General features: G+C 46.9%; 1 long non-coding RNA gene across 1 annotated transcript; it reads left to right on the top strand.

The window, feature by feature from the left end:
- Positions 1-18: 18 nt before the first annotated feature.
- LOC118014213 lies at positions 19-13,781 on the top strand. Its single transcript, XR_004680225.1, has 2 exons — positions 19-218; positions 13,480-13,781. It is a non-coding gene; the product is annotated as an uncharacterized LOC118014213 (long non-coding RNA).
- Positions 13,782-14,318: the final 537 nt, after the last annotated feature.

Raw genomic sequence — 14,318 nt, 5'->3', positions numbered from 1 at the left:
GGCGCGAAGCCCGGCGGCGCTGCACCCCCCCGCCCCCGGACCCAGGGCGGTCAGATGCGTGGGCAGGAGACGCCGGCTCTGCCCGGGCGGACCCACTGTGCGCCCATGCGGACCCACTGCTGCTGCGGAAGCGTCTGGGGCACGTGCCTGGACCTGTCGGGGTTTTCCTGCTGGCCAGATACGAGATTGCAGATGTGAGCGGAGAGATCAGACTCCTGGTAAACTTGGGCCCCCAGTAAAAGGATGAAGGCATGGCTGGGGGGTGGGGGGGTGGAGTCTTACATTCGCATGTGCTGGTGGCAAGGTGTAAGGGACACATTTGGGCGCCAGAGTAACACAGGCTTGAGCTCTGATCTTTTCCCTTCCACTAACTAGCTGAAGCCTTGACCTAGACACCTTGCCCTTCTGGGTTTCAGGCTCTGCCTCTGTAAAAGGGGTATAATCCACAGGGATGTTGTGGGGGATAAAATGAGATCCTATGGGACCAGTAAGCCCTCAGCAGTGGCCCACCATATGAAAGATACTCAGCTGTTAACTCCTTCCTCCAACAGCTCTTGTCCCCTCAGCTTTCCCACGTCTTCCCTACTACCCAAAGGAGAGCGCCCCATCCCCAAAAGCAGCAGTTCTGGAAAGTGGGTGCCTCCCCTGGGGCTTTTCTCTAGGCTCCAAGCTTCAGTATGACAGACACAGGCTCAGGCTACTCAAAGCTGCCCTTGGAGCAGTTAGCAATGGGTATGGCACCTTCACCCAGTTCCCAGCCCTTCCTGCCTGCCTGTTATGGGCATTGCAGAGGGCAGAGAAGCTCACACCCTGCGGAGCTCCTACTTCACCCAGGGTAGAGTCTCCACCTCTTTCTTGGACTCAGGAACAGCCCAGAAACCCAATGCTCTGACCAAGGGCCCCAGGCCCAGGGTGGGGAGCAGAACCAGCTCTCACGCTGTTGCCACACCCCCACTCCCCCCCACCACCACCACCACCATGGCCCTGCCCTGCCCCTAGCAAGGAGCACTGCCCTCTGTTTGGGACTTGTGGACTTGGTTTTGGAGGAACATGGAGAATCCGAGAGGCTGATGTTCCCAGGAATGTGAAGAACGACAAAGAAGTGAGAGCCTCAGGGAGATAAAATCTTCTAGTTTCTGTTTTTTTGTAGCTTGTTCACTCTATTTCTAAGTCAAAGGGGAGCTGAGGGCTGGTGTTATCTCCTATTGTCCAGGGCTGAATGACATTATTCGCACTGAGAAATGAACTATACTCAGATCTTAGGTATACATTTCACTGATGGTGTATGCTTGGTGGGGGTGCCCGTGTGTAACTTTCTACCGCTCTCTTGGGCTCTAGAGTGTTCCCTAAGCAGGAGGTACTACAGCCTCCTTCTGCCCATAGCAGTTAATTGGGGGTAGGTCCTGGAGGGTTTGTTGGGCAGCTGGTCACCCCTCACCCCGAGTTATCTATACACGGAGCTGCCACATCTCCCAGCCTGGACAGGTGTCAGGGGCTCAGACCCTCGCAGGCTTCATTTCAAGTCCCAGAATTGCTGAATCAACTCTCGTCTAGGAATAAAATCAAGCGTCTTATTATCCAGAAAATGAAGTGTTTCTCTAGGTTTTTCTTACCTTCTCCCACAAAAAACATCTTTCCTTTGGCCAGGCCATTCATAGAAACAGGGCCCTCCAGGATTGGGAGGTCTACAAGCACCCCACCAGGCCATCTTCATCTGACCCAACCAAGATGTAGAAGGAAAAGCCAGGAGAATTCTTGGCCATTCCTGCACAGAGCAAGCAATAGATCAGCAGGTACATTAAATTGCAGAACTACAATCAGTGTCAGAGACCATGGGCTTGCTGTCCGAAGGTGGCAATCTCACGGGATTACCCTCTCTCCCAAGATCCTGGAGAGATCTTTGGGATCTTTGATGAGCTTTGAAGTCTTGCCCAAGATTTTACAAAAAGGCAAACTCCTGCATTTCCTTCTTTTTTTTATATATATAGATTTTTATTTATTTATTTGAGAGAGAGAGCATGAGAAGGGGGAGGGTCAGAGGGAGAAGCAGACTCCCTGCTGAGCAGGGAGCCCGATGTGGGACTCAATCCTGGGACTCCAGGATCATGACCTGAGGAAGGCAGTCACTTAACCAACTGAGCCACCCAGGAACCCCTGCATTTTCTTCTTTGACCTGGGTTTGTCCTTTCTGTAGCCCTGGGGCCATTGGTGGATCTCCCTGGTAACAACATGAGAACCTGCGCCAGAAAGAGAGAGTGGTAACAACAGTCATGCTTGGATTTCTTCCAGAGGATCTTAACGCACCTTGTAAATAGAGTGGATATAAAATGTGTCATCCAAACTGGAATGCTTTTGATAGTGAACAGTATAGTGATGGTCTTCATAATTACCCTAAGGCAATAGAACTGTCCCAGGCCAACCAAGATGTATGGTCACCCTGCACGTTCACCCACAGACCGTGTCAGGGCACATGTCTTAGGAGCTGTTGAGGCAGAGCTGGAGATAAAGGAAGCCAGGTAGGCCCTGCTTTGTCTGTTGCTTTTCCAGAACTTCACACCTTTTGGTTGTCGCCCTCCCTGTATGCTGCCAATCATTTGGGCTTGGGTTGGATAGCTCATTTGCAGATAAAGAAGACTCAGGAAATCAGGCAGGACTTTAGGACTGAGGTGAATCAAAGGTGTTCTGGGGTCATCAACCGTGCAAACAGGCATGAGCCCGATGTTGAAATCACACAAAAGGCCAGTAAACACCATCAACACTTAGGACATCACACTAGCTGAAATTCTTAGGGCGGAGATACTCATTCTGGCTGACCTCAGTTAGGTAACTGTGCCCTGACTGGCTCCGCCCACCGCTGCAGAGATAATACAGAGCTCATCACCGAGAGATTCTCTGCTGAGGGTTCTAGAAGGAGATCTGGCACACACAGGGGCTTGGTTGCTTCTCTGGACTCTCAAAAATGTCTAAACATTTCAGTATCTTCACCTGCTCTCTGTGCACTCTAGCCCCCAGTGTCCCAGGATTGGAACCTAGCCACTGGGGATGAAGTAGGGCAGACTATGGGCAAGCAGGAGGGCTCCTCCAACTTCCAAATTCCTCTGCTGCCTTCTCTGACAACTTCTCCTCTTTCCTCCCTCATCTGCATCCTGATGTCACATCTTCTCACTCCCTTCTTGCGCAAAGTATTTCTTTTTCTCATTGATCCCGGGTGAAGAGGACATGAGTGTGAGACAGAGGCTAAAAGTGAGGGAATGTGGTTGACTTAGATCTGCCCACCATCCCAGAGAGCTTAGAGATCCAAGCTGGGCCACAGATTTCTCATTTGTCCATCCATCCCTCTATCAGTCTGTCTATTCATCCATCCATTCATCAGCAGACATTTATTAAGGTCCTACTCTGTGCTGGTCATGTACTAGAGGTGCTGGGAATATGGGAAAGAATATGACTTGGATCCTGACCTCAAGGAGTTTATAATCTAGTGGGTAAACCAATATCAGGGCCCCTATGTCTTTCAGAGGCATGAGGGAAGGGGTATAGAGGACAGTGAGCAGACAAAGAATGAATGCTTAATTCTCTTTTCCATGGAAGAGGGTACAGGGTCAAGAAAGTTTTCTTAGAGAAAGTGAGATAGGAATGAAAGATGAGTGAGAGTTGGCCAGGAAGCAAGGAGAAGGGGCAAGATCCTGTTACCCAGGGAACATTGTTACCCGGGGAACTGCAAGTTCATCCGCAGAGCTGACACCTAGGATGAAAGACCAAGTCCTATGAGGGTTGGGGCTGGCCGGCAGGCAGGGACCAGAAGAACATGGCAGCCATTGTCAACCATTTGAAGGAGGGTGGACTGTCCTGAGGGCAATGGGAGCCTTAAAGGATCTTAAATAGGGAAATGACATGGTCAGTTCAAAAGTATTTAAGAAGATGCTGAGTCCCTATGAAGGCTAGATGAGAAGGAGGTAAGACACGAGCCAGGGGGGCCCATTAGGAGATGATCCCAGGAGCCCAGGAAAGAGATGATGGCAGGCAGTAGCCCTGGGGCTGAAAAGTAGGTGTTGGATTTAAGAGTTGTTGAGGACACAGAATCTGCTAGACTTGGTGACCAATTGGTTTCTGGAGGTGGGATCCAGAGTACAGCAGAAAGGGAGGGAGGAGTCAGGGATGGCTCTTGGCTTCTGGGTTGGACAACTCACTAAGATAATTAATTTAGGTGGAGCTGTGGGGTGAGGGGCAGGGAGGGGTAGTGAATTCCGTTTCAGATTGGTTGGATTTGAGATGCTTGAGGAACATCCAAGCAGAAGTGTCCGTTAGGCAGCTGGACACCAAGGGCAGAAGAGAGACCAGGGTTTGAGATGGAGATGTGAGGGTCTTCAGTCTGGAAAGAGCTTGAGAACAAGAGCAGGTTCAGGACACCAGGGACACACACAGTTGATGGTGACTGAGAGCCCACAAAGGAAATCATTCCCAGGAATAATCAGAGATGTAGGAAGAGGACCCACGACATGGAGGCCAAGGGAGAGAGAGTTTCAAGGAGGAGGGTTCCATGACATACCCAGGCTGGGCCTCCTTTCTGCGAGGCCAGGGGAGACTGGAGTGGCGCGGAGACACCCAGGAGAGAAAATGCATAGAAGGTTCAAGAAAGGCCAGGGTTGGTAGGTTGAAGTTATAGTACTCCTTCCCCTTTCCCATACCCCAGAAAATGTGAGACTGGTTCCCGAGAGTCCTTCTTGGAGGGGTTGAGGATTCTGTGCAGTGCTAAAGAAATGAATTTGGGGAATAGAAAGATTCAAGGAGTAAAGACTTCAGGGCACAGATTAAAATATTTTTCAACAAGCGTTGCCTTTCATACTTCCCAGGGGGACTTCAAAGCCATCTCCTAGCTGCAGTGGAACCCAAAGAAAAGCAAGGCTGCTTAGTTAGATCACTATAATTTAGAGGATCCAGGGCTAGCCTTGCCCTTTGAATCTCAGCTCTGCCTTCAATCATTAAAACTAATCTGAATAACTAATTATTGAGCACCAACTGCATGTCAGACACTTGACACCATCATCTTCCTTAATCTTCACCAGAACTGAAGACATGAGGACTATTTTAGCCCCTCTTTTGCATGCGAGGTAACCAAGCCTCAGAGCAGCAACCAAGTTAAGGGGCTGTGACTATAACCTAGATCAGTTTTCTTCCCACGTGACATGAGGGGTCAGACTACCCCATATGCTCTCAGAAGTTTCCCCTAAGATCCCCCTGAGAGCAGAGAGGGGTGGACACATCCCTCTGGAGGAACTCGGGGATGGTGGCAGCACCAGCCCCCTCCTCCATCTCTGAAGTCTGAGGTTTTCTTGTAAAAGTTTATTTACATTTGCATTCTCCTTCACACATCCTTGTGTTCTACATTTTATATATGTATGTATTTATTATTTAAAGTAGGCTCACACTGCAGGGCTTGAACTCATGACCCTGATCAAGATCTGAGCTGAGATCAAGAGTCAGATGCTTAACCAACTGAGCCACCCAGGCACCCCTGCCTGTCTTCATTAAAAGATACTGCTGAAAATGATGGTTGAAAGAAAGGGAGGTCCTTGAGAAGTGTGTCGTTGTCAATGGTGTAGCTCCAGGAGCCCCTGGCAGCCCTCTGTGGACCCCTGGGACTATGAGGGGACCCAGTGCGGGGAATGGATCATCTCTCAGGCTCTTTGCAGCTCTGGATCTCTCTGGATCTTGTTGGATCTGGATCTGCACTTCTGAGGTTGTGACAAGGCAAGTCAAAAGGGGGGGCTGTGGTGGGGCACGTGGCTGACTCAGTCAGTAGAGCTTGGGACTCTTGATCTCGGGGTCATGAGTTCGAGCCCCACATTGGGCACAGCGATTACTTATGGAGGGGGAGTGCTCTGGAATGGGCTGGACTCCTGAGCTGGGCTCTTGGTCTCTATAGTCACATTTCCCAAGGAGGAGCCCTTAGAATCCCTCAGGGTTTGCAGGAGAAATGAGCCTGATGGCCAAAAGCAAAAGAAAGACCAAAATATCTGCAAGTGAATGTCATGAAGATAAAATGCGGGGAGGCAAGAAAAAGGGAAATCCATCTGGAAAGAATCAGAGGGGATACTACAAAGGGCCCTGGATTAGGAAATTTGTTTTGATTTTCAAGCTGACATGAACACTGTGAAGCACAAAGAATGTTCCAGGGGAGCTTAAAAGGTGATTCAGAAACTCCTTCAGGGGAGGCTCAGGGTCAGATCCTCAAAAGAGTATGTGTGGAACAGGCTGAACAACTTTAAAAATGACCACTTCCCCTTCCTGTCCCCTCAGCCTGATAGCTCTGCAGGGCCACTTCCCCTCCTGCTCCCCCCGCAGCCTCTGCTCCCACTCACTGACTTGTGGGGAGCTCTCAGAGCCAGAGTGCGGGCAGGGACAAACAGGAGGGGCTGGGAGGGAAAAGGGAATGGCTGGGGGGGGGGGGGTTCCCCCCACCCGGACTCCCCGGAGCTGGCTGTGCAGACTCCTGCTATTCTGAGCCTGACAGGCTGTAGGGAGCAGTGTAGCCAAGGCCTGGGCTGAAGGCTCAGGAGAAGTTTCTCTGAAAGACTTAGCTCCAATCACTCCAGCTGTCTTTTGTTCCCGACCAGTTTTGTTTCCCTCTTGCTTTAAAACCTGTTTTCAGGGGCGCTTGGGTGACGCAGTCGGCTAAGCGGCTGCCTTCGGCTCAGGTCATGGTCCCAGGGTCCTGGGATGGAGCCCCACGTCGGGCTCCCGGCTCAGTGGAGAGTTTGCCTCTCCCTCTCCATCTGCCTCTCCCCCAGCTCATGCTCTCTCTCTCTCTCTCTCTCAAATAAATAAAATCTTTAAAAAATTAAAAATAAATAAAACCTGCCTCCCTGTTTCCTGCCTAGGACACCACCTTTGCAGCTCCAACCTTCTCTGTGATCATCTGGCCAGACGGCAATGTTTTAAGGCAGTGAAGTAGATTGGAAATAACCAGACCTTAGGCAATACCTTTAACCCCTCTGTTCCATCAGGGCCGATTGTATGAAATTAGACTCTGAGAAGAAAGGATTGGCTGACTTTTGGAGTTATCAATCTAAAGACAAGCTCAAGAGACATAGAGTTTACTAGACGGTAAGGTCTCAGAGGGAAGGGATTGCAGCTTACCCTCCTTTGTAGCTCACACAGTGCCTTACACGGAGCAAAAGCTTCATTAATATTTTATGAAAGCAATAAATTCACTTCATCGTTTGCAAGGTAAGAACCAGGAGCAAGGCTGCCATCTGCTGGTAAATTTGTGAAAGACACTTCTTAGGGGCCCTTGTAGCCTAAGTGGCCCTTTAGTCAGTAACCTTAAGAAAACTCCCAACTTGGGCACCTGGGCAGCTCAGTTCGTTAAGTGTCTGCCTTCGGCTTGGGTCATGATCCCAGGGTCCTAGGATCAAGTCAAGTCTCCCATCAGGCTCCCTGCTCAGCAGGGAGTCTGCTTCTCTTTCTTCCTCTGCTGCTCTCTCTCTGTCAATTAATAAATAAAATCTTTTAAAAAAAAGAAAAAGAAAGAAAGAAAACTCCCAACTTAAGGGTGCCTGGTTGGGTTAGTTGGTAGAGCATGTGACTCTTCAGCTCAGGATTGCGAGTTCAAGTCCCATGTTGGGCATGGAGCCTACTCACAAAAAAACCAAAAACAAAACCCTGACTTAGACAATCCTTTTTTCACCAGGATCTCCCGATACTTAAATTCTTCTGCCTCTCCCTCAAGACATCTTAGGTTCCTAGTAGAGAAACCAAAAATATCCTGAGACACCAGTCAAAGAAAAAGGCCTTATGAAGGTACAGGAAGCTAATTTGCAACTCGGGGCATTTCTCTCCATTGGCAAATGTTCACTCTCCCAGATACATTTCCCCATCATCCATCCAGACAGAGATGTGAGCACCCAAAACAAGGCAAGTGTTGGCCTAGGTGCAGGAGTAGATGAACCAGGACTTGACAGGAAGAGGGGAGATGGGTGAGCACCTGGATGTGTTATGGGAGACTGGCATAGACAAAGAGCATTGGGAGCTCAGGAGGGGGAGATCCTACTGCAGGAGTCAGGGAAAGCTTTACAGGAGCTGAACATACGGTGATGGGCTCAGCCATAAATGGGTGAGGCATTTGACGTGTGGAGATGGGCAGTGTTCTGGTTATCTATTGCTGTGTAGCAAATCACCCCAAACTTAGTAGGCTAAAACAAGTCATTTTTATCTCTCATGGCTCTGGATTTTACTGAGCTTGGCTAGATCTAGATAGTTCTTGCTCAGGATCTCTCATGTGATTGCGATCAGATGATAGCTGGCTAGAGTCATCATGGAGACTTCCTTACTCACATGGCTGGCAGCTGATGCTGGCTGTCGGCTGGGAGAACTGTTAGCCGGAACCCCTACATGTGGGCTATCCAGGAGGCCAGGATTCCCTCAGAGCATGGCAGCTGGGTTACAAAGGCAAGCATCCCAGGGCACCTGGGTGACTCAGTCGGTTAAGTGGCTGCCTTTGGGAACAAGCCCCGCATCAGGGTTCCTGCTCAGCGGGGAGTCTGCTTCTCCCTCTCCCTCTGCCCCTTCCCCCCGCTCGTGCTCTCTCTCAAAAATAAATAAATAAAATCTTAAAAAAAAAAAAAAAAGGCACACCTCCCAAGAGGGAGCCTGGAGGAAGTTATCTTGCCTTCTGTAACCTAACCTCAGAAGGCACAGAGCAGAACTTCCCCTGTTCTCTACTAATTGAGACGGTCACAAAGCCCCACCCATTTTCCAGGCAAGGGGACATGGACCCCCACCTCTTGATGTGTGAGTGGCAAGGTTCGGGAAGAGCATGCAGGATAGGAAATATTATTGCAGCCCTTTTTGGAAAGTACAATTTGCCACAAGCAGGAAGGTCATTCCAGGTGGCTACCTGCATTGATGGTATCTCAGGAGATGCATTTTTCTAAGACAGCAGGCCATTTTCTCAGTGTGGGCATTGCTAAGCGAAAACATGAGACTTTAGAAATATTCACTGAAACATCTTTACTAAGAATTAGGAAACTCGGGCGCCTGGGTGGATCAGTTGTTGGGCATCTGCCTTCGGTTCAGGTCATGATCCCGGGGTCCTGGGATCGAGCCCTGCATCGGGCTCCCTGCTCCACGGGAAGCCTGCTTCCCCCTCTCCTACTCCCCCTGCTTGTGTTCCTGTTCTCGCTGTCTCTCTCTCTGTCAAATAAATTAAAAAAAAATTTTTTTTAAAGAATTATGAAACTTATTTCTCCAAAGGGGAGACTCTGAGTAAGAGGGAGATGCATACTGAACTCCCAAGGGGGTGAGAGGAGGCTGAGATGGATGGTCAGCCCCAGTTGACCAAGACAGTGGAGTCATGGTCATGGAGGGAGCCCATCATGTGAGGTTCTGCCAAGACTAATTCTTAGAGGGGGAAGAATGGTCTGGTGTCACCACAGCAAGTGGCCAGGAATACCCAGAGGCAGTGTCCAAGCTGAGTGAGAGCCACGGTCGGCAGGGCCCAAACAGGGCAGTAACAATTAACAAGCAGCTGTTGTATGGCCTGAGAGATAAGATGTACACACATTCACGTGGGAGCTCAGTTTTGTTGTAACACGGATGCAGGGAGCAGACTAGGAACAAGAGCTAGGTCAGAGATAAAATACAGCCCTATGGTTATAAAGCAGGTGGACGCTGAGATGAATAGGGAGTGAGATCAAGGACCCCAGGAGAGCCTGAGGGCCCAAAGCCCTTGGTGGGACTAGGGCCCAAATGCTCAGAACCTGTGTCAACCACCAGCCTTATAGGGAAAGATGGGTGAGCCTAGTTTAAAGGCTGAATGAGCCAGAAATGGCGAGATTCAAGCTTGGCTGTCTTGGGAACCAGAAGTAGGAAGTTTGGGAAGTAGGCAGTTTGTTCATGTCCCTACTGGGCCCTGTGTGGGCCCTGAGACCTGAAGGAGAAGGAGACTTTGGCTTCCATCTCCATGCATATTCCATGACCTACCCATATCAGTAATCACATTAAATCTAAATGGTCTAAACACCTCATTTAGGGACACCTGGGTGGCTCAGTCAGTTAAGCATCTGCCTTCGGCTCAGGTCATGATCGTGGGGTCCTGGGATGGAGCCCCACATCGGGCTCCCTTCTTAGCGGGAAGTCTGCCTATCTCCCTCTCCTGCTTCTCCCCCTGCTCATGCACGTGCACATGCTCTCTCTCAAATAAATAAATAAATCTTACCAAAAAAAGGAAGACTCAAGTATCTGTTACCTACAAGAAATGAACTTTAAATATAAAGACATTAATAAAAGGATAGGAAAGAATATACTATGATAACACTAATTAAATAAAGTTAGAGTTGCTATATTAATACCAGACAAAATTTATTTCAGAGCAAAGAGTTTACCAGAGATAGATTCATTTCAAAAAGACAAAAGGATCGCTTCATCAAGAGGATGTGATGATCCTAAATGTTTGTGCCCCTTAACCACCAAACAGAGGACAGAGCTTGCAGTCCCTGGAAAATGGACAAAACAAGACAAAAATGTTAAGTTTAAGTTTCCACTGCTATTTTATACAAAAGTTACAGAGTACAGGCAAATTTTATGTAACATATAAAGGAGAAAACTGTGACCCATAGCCATAAGAAAACCAGACCCTCAGATGATCTAGTTATGGGAATTAGCAGACAATGACTTTAAAATGACTGTTATCCATGTGTTGAAGAATTTAAAAGAAAAAACAAATATAATGAGCCAAGAAGTAGGTTATTTCAAGAGAAACAGAAATTCTAAAAAAGAGCTAAATGCAAACTGTAGAATTGAAAAATATAATATCTGAAAATAAAAATGTCCTAGAGGGACTTAACAACAAATTGGACACTGCAAAAGAAGAAATTAGTGATTTGAATACAGGCCAATTGAAATTATCTGAATTAAAGCAAAGTAAGAAAAAATGTTTGACAATCATTAAGAGCATTCACGTGCTGTAGAACAATAGCCAGGAGTCTCATATACGTAGGATTGGAGTTCCATAAAGAGAGGAAAGAAACAGTGGGGTAGAACAAAATATTTAAAGAAACAGTGGCTGAAAATAATTCTTCACAGGTCCAAGAGGTTTAACAAGATACAAGCAGGGTAAATACAAAGAAAACACACTTGGCACATCAAATTACTGGAAACCAAAGAGAAAGAGAAAAATATTAAAACCAACCATAAAGGGAGAAAAAAGATGCATTACACAGTGGGAGCAATGATAATTATGAGAGCTGTTTTTCATCAGATAGAGTATAAGCCAGATCCCCATTAACTGGGAAATAAACAAAATGTGCTATATTCATACGATGAAATACTATTCAACAGTAAAAAGAAATGAACTACTGACATATACTAAAATATGAATGAACTTTATTTTTTATTTTATTTTATTTTTTTTTAAAGATTTTATTTACTTATTCATGAGAGAGAGAGAGAGAGAGAGGCAGAGGGAGAAGCAGACTTCCCGCAGAGCCGGGAGCCCGATGCGGGACTCGATCCCAGGACTCCGGGATCATGACCTGAGTCGAAGGCAGACGCTTAACCATCTGAGCCACCCAGGCGCCCTGAACTTTATTTTTTTTAAAAGATTTTATTTATTTATTTGAGAGAGAGACAGAGAGAGCATGAGCAGGGGGAGGAGCAGAGGGAGGGGGAGAAGCAGCCTCCCCGCTGAGCAGGGAGCCCAATGCGGGACTCAATGGGAGCACCCTGAGATCATGACCTGAGCCGAAGGCAGACACTCAACCAACTGAGCCACCCAGGTGCCCCATGAATGAACTTTAAAAACATTCTAAGTGAAAAGAGACAGATGCAAACAACCATATATTATATGATTCTATTTATGTGAAATGTCCCAAAACGGCAAAACTATGGAGGCAGAAAGCACATTAGTGGTTGTCTGTGGCTGCAAACAGGAACTGGGCTTGATCGCACGTGGGTTACAGGGATTGCTTTTGGGTGTTGGAAATGTCCGAAGACTGGACTGTGGTGATAGTTACACAACTCTTTAAATTTACTAAAAATCATTGAGCTGTACATTTAAAATGTGTGAATTTTATAATAAGTAAATTATACCTCAAGAGAGCTACTATAAGGTAGTGATAGAGAAAAGCCACAGACTTGAAAAAGATAAATGAAAAGAATATAACTGAAAAGGGATTGTTCGCCACAATATATAAAGAATTATTACAAATCAAGGGGAAAAAAAGATTAACAATACAACTGAGAAAAGGTTAGAGATAAGAATAAATAGAAGGCAATCCTTTTTTTTTTTTAACGTGAAATTTTTTTTAAGGTTTTATTTATTTATTTATTTGACAGAGAGATAGAGAGCACAAGTAGAGTGACAGGCAGAGGTAGAGGAAGAAGCAGGCTCCCCGCCGAGCAGGGAGCCCGATGCGGGGCTCGATCCCAGGACCCTGGGATCATGACCTGAGCCGAAAGCAGACGCCCAACCGACTGAGCCACCCAGGCACCCCTCCTTTTTTTTTTTTTTAAGATTTTATTTATCTATTTGTCAGAGAGAGAGAGAGAGCACAAGCAGGGGGAGAGGCTGAGGCAGAGGGAGAAGCAGGCTGCCTGCTGAGCAAGGAGCCCGATGCGGGACTCGATTCCAGGACCCTGGGATTGTGACCTGAGCTGAAGGCAGACGCTTAACCGACTGAGCCACCCCAGGCATCCCAGAAGGCAATCCTAATGACCAATAAACATATGAAAAGGTGCTCAACTTTGTTAGTGGTTGGTAAAATGCAAATTAAAATCACAGTGTTCTATAATCTCACATCTATCTGGTTGTCCAAAAAAAAGATCTGATGATCCAGGTATTGGCATAAATGTGGTATGGTAAAGTTAAAGATATCCAGACCATCAACCATGTGGGTAGACTCCTGAAGAAATTCAAATGTACACAATAAGATGTGTAGGAGAATTTCCATAGTAGTAAGACTGTGTTATAGTAGCAGAAACTGGAAACAAGAGAATCCCTAAGTTGTAATATAGTTGTAAATGAAATGTTATACAGCAGTGGAAATGAGTAAACTAAAGCTACGTGAATCAACATTAATGAACCTTACAAATGGAATGTTGAATCAAAAGGAAAGTTCTAGAAAAATTTTATATGCAGTATGAGTCCATTCAAATAGTTAAAATATGCAATGCATATATAGTGTATAGTGTAGTAAAAGTATAAAGATATACATGGAAATGATTAACAGCAGGTTCAGAATAGTATTTCCCTGGGCGGGGCAGGGGGAGGAGGAGCTTAAACTATATTTGTACTGCTTTATTTCTCAAACTATAGGTGTTTATAGGTGTGATGGCTAAATTTTATATGTCAGTTTGACTGGACCATGGGCTGCCCAGATATTTGGCCCAAATTATTCTGGGTGTTTCCGTGAGGGTGCTTTTGGATGAGATTAACATTTACATCGGTGGACTGCATAAATCCAATTGCCCTCCCTAATGTAGGTGGGCCTCAGCCAATCAATTGACCCTCCGTGGAATAAAAAAGCATTCATACTGCCTGACTGCCTTTGAACTGGGACATCAGCTTCTTCCTGGGTCTCCAGCCTACTGGCCTCCGGACTAGTATACCATCAGCTCACCTGGTTCTCAAGCCCTCAAACTTAGATTGGAACTAAGTCATTGGCTCTCCTGGGTCTCCAGCTTGCCAACCCACTCTGCAGATCTTGGGACTTGTCAGCTTCCATAATTGCCTGAGCCAGTTCCCTACAGATGAATGAATACATGAATAAATAAATAAACAAACATTCTATTGGTACTGTTTCTCTGGAGAACCTTGACTAATACAACAGGTATGTTTGTTAAATTATTTCCTATACCTTTGGCATGTCTAAAATATTTCATAATAAAATTTTGAATAAATAATGAATGAGTGGTTAAGATTTCAGGTGCTATAGAGGTCAAGCAACATGAAAACTGGAAAATGGGGGCACCTGGGTGGCTCAGTCGATAGGCTCAGGTCAGGATCCTGGGGACCTGGGATCAAGCCCCGCTTCGGGCTCCCTGGGCTCCCTGCTCAGTGGGAGCCTGCTTCTCTCCCTCCCACTCCCCCTGCTTGTGTTCCCTCTCTCTGTCAAATAAATAAATAAAATCTTAAAAAAATAAAAAACACCACACATTAGGGGAGTCTGGGTTGCTCAGTTGGTTGAGTGTCTGACTCTTGGTTTCAGATCATGCTCTCATGGGTCCTGGGATCCAGCCCCACCTCCAGCTACTGATCAGTGGGGAGTCTGTTTGAGGAGTCTCTCCCCCGCCCTTCCCTCCACTTGTGTTTTCTCTTGAAG

Source organism: Mirounga leonina, unplaced genomic scaffold, assembly GCF_011800145.1.
Source record: "Mirounga leonina isolate KUSES-001 unplaced genomic scaffold, KU_Mleo_1.0 Mir_154, whole genome shotgun sequence".
Classification (NCBI taxonomy): Eukaryota; Metazoa; Chordata; class Mammalia; order Carnivora; family Phocidae; genus Mirounga; species Mirounga leonina.
Note: the sequence above shows the minus strand (reverse complement) of the source record. Positions and strands in the feature narration are given on the sequence as shown.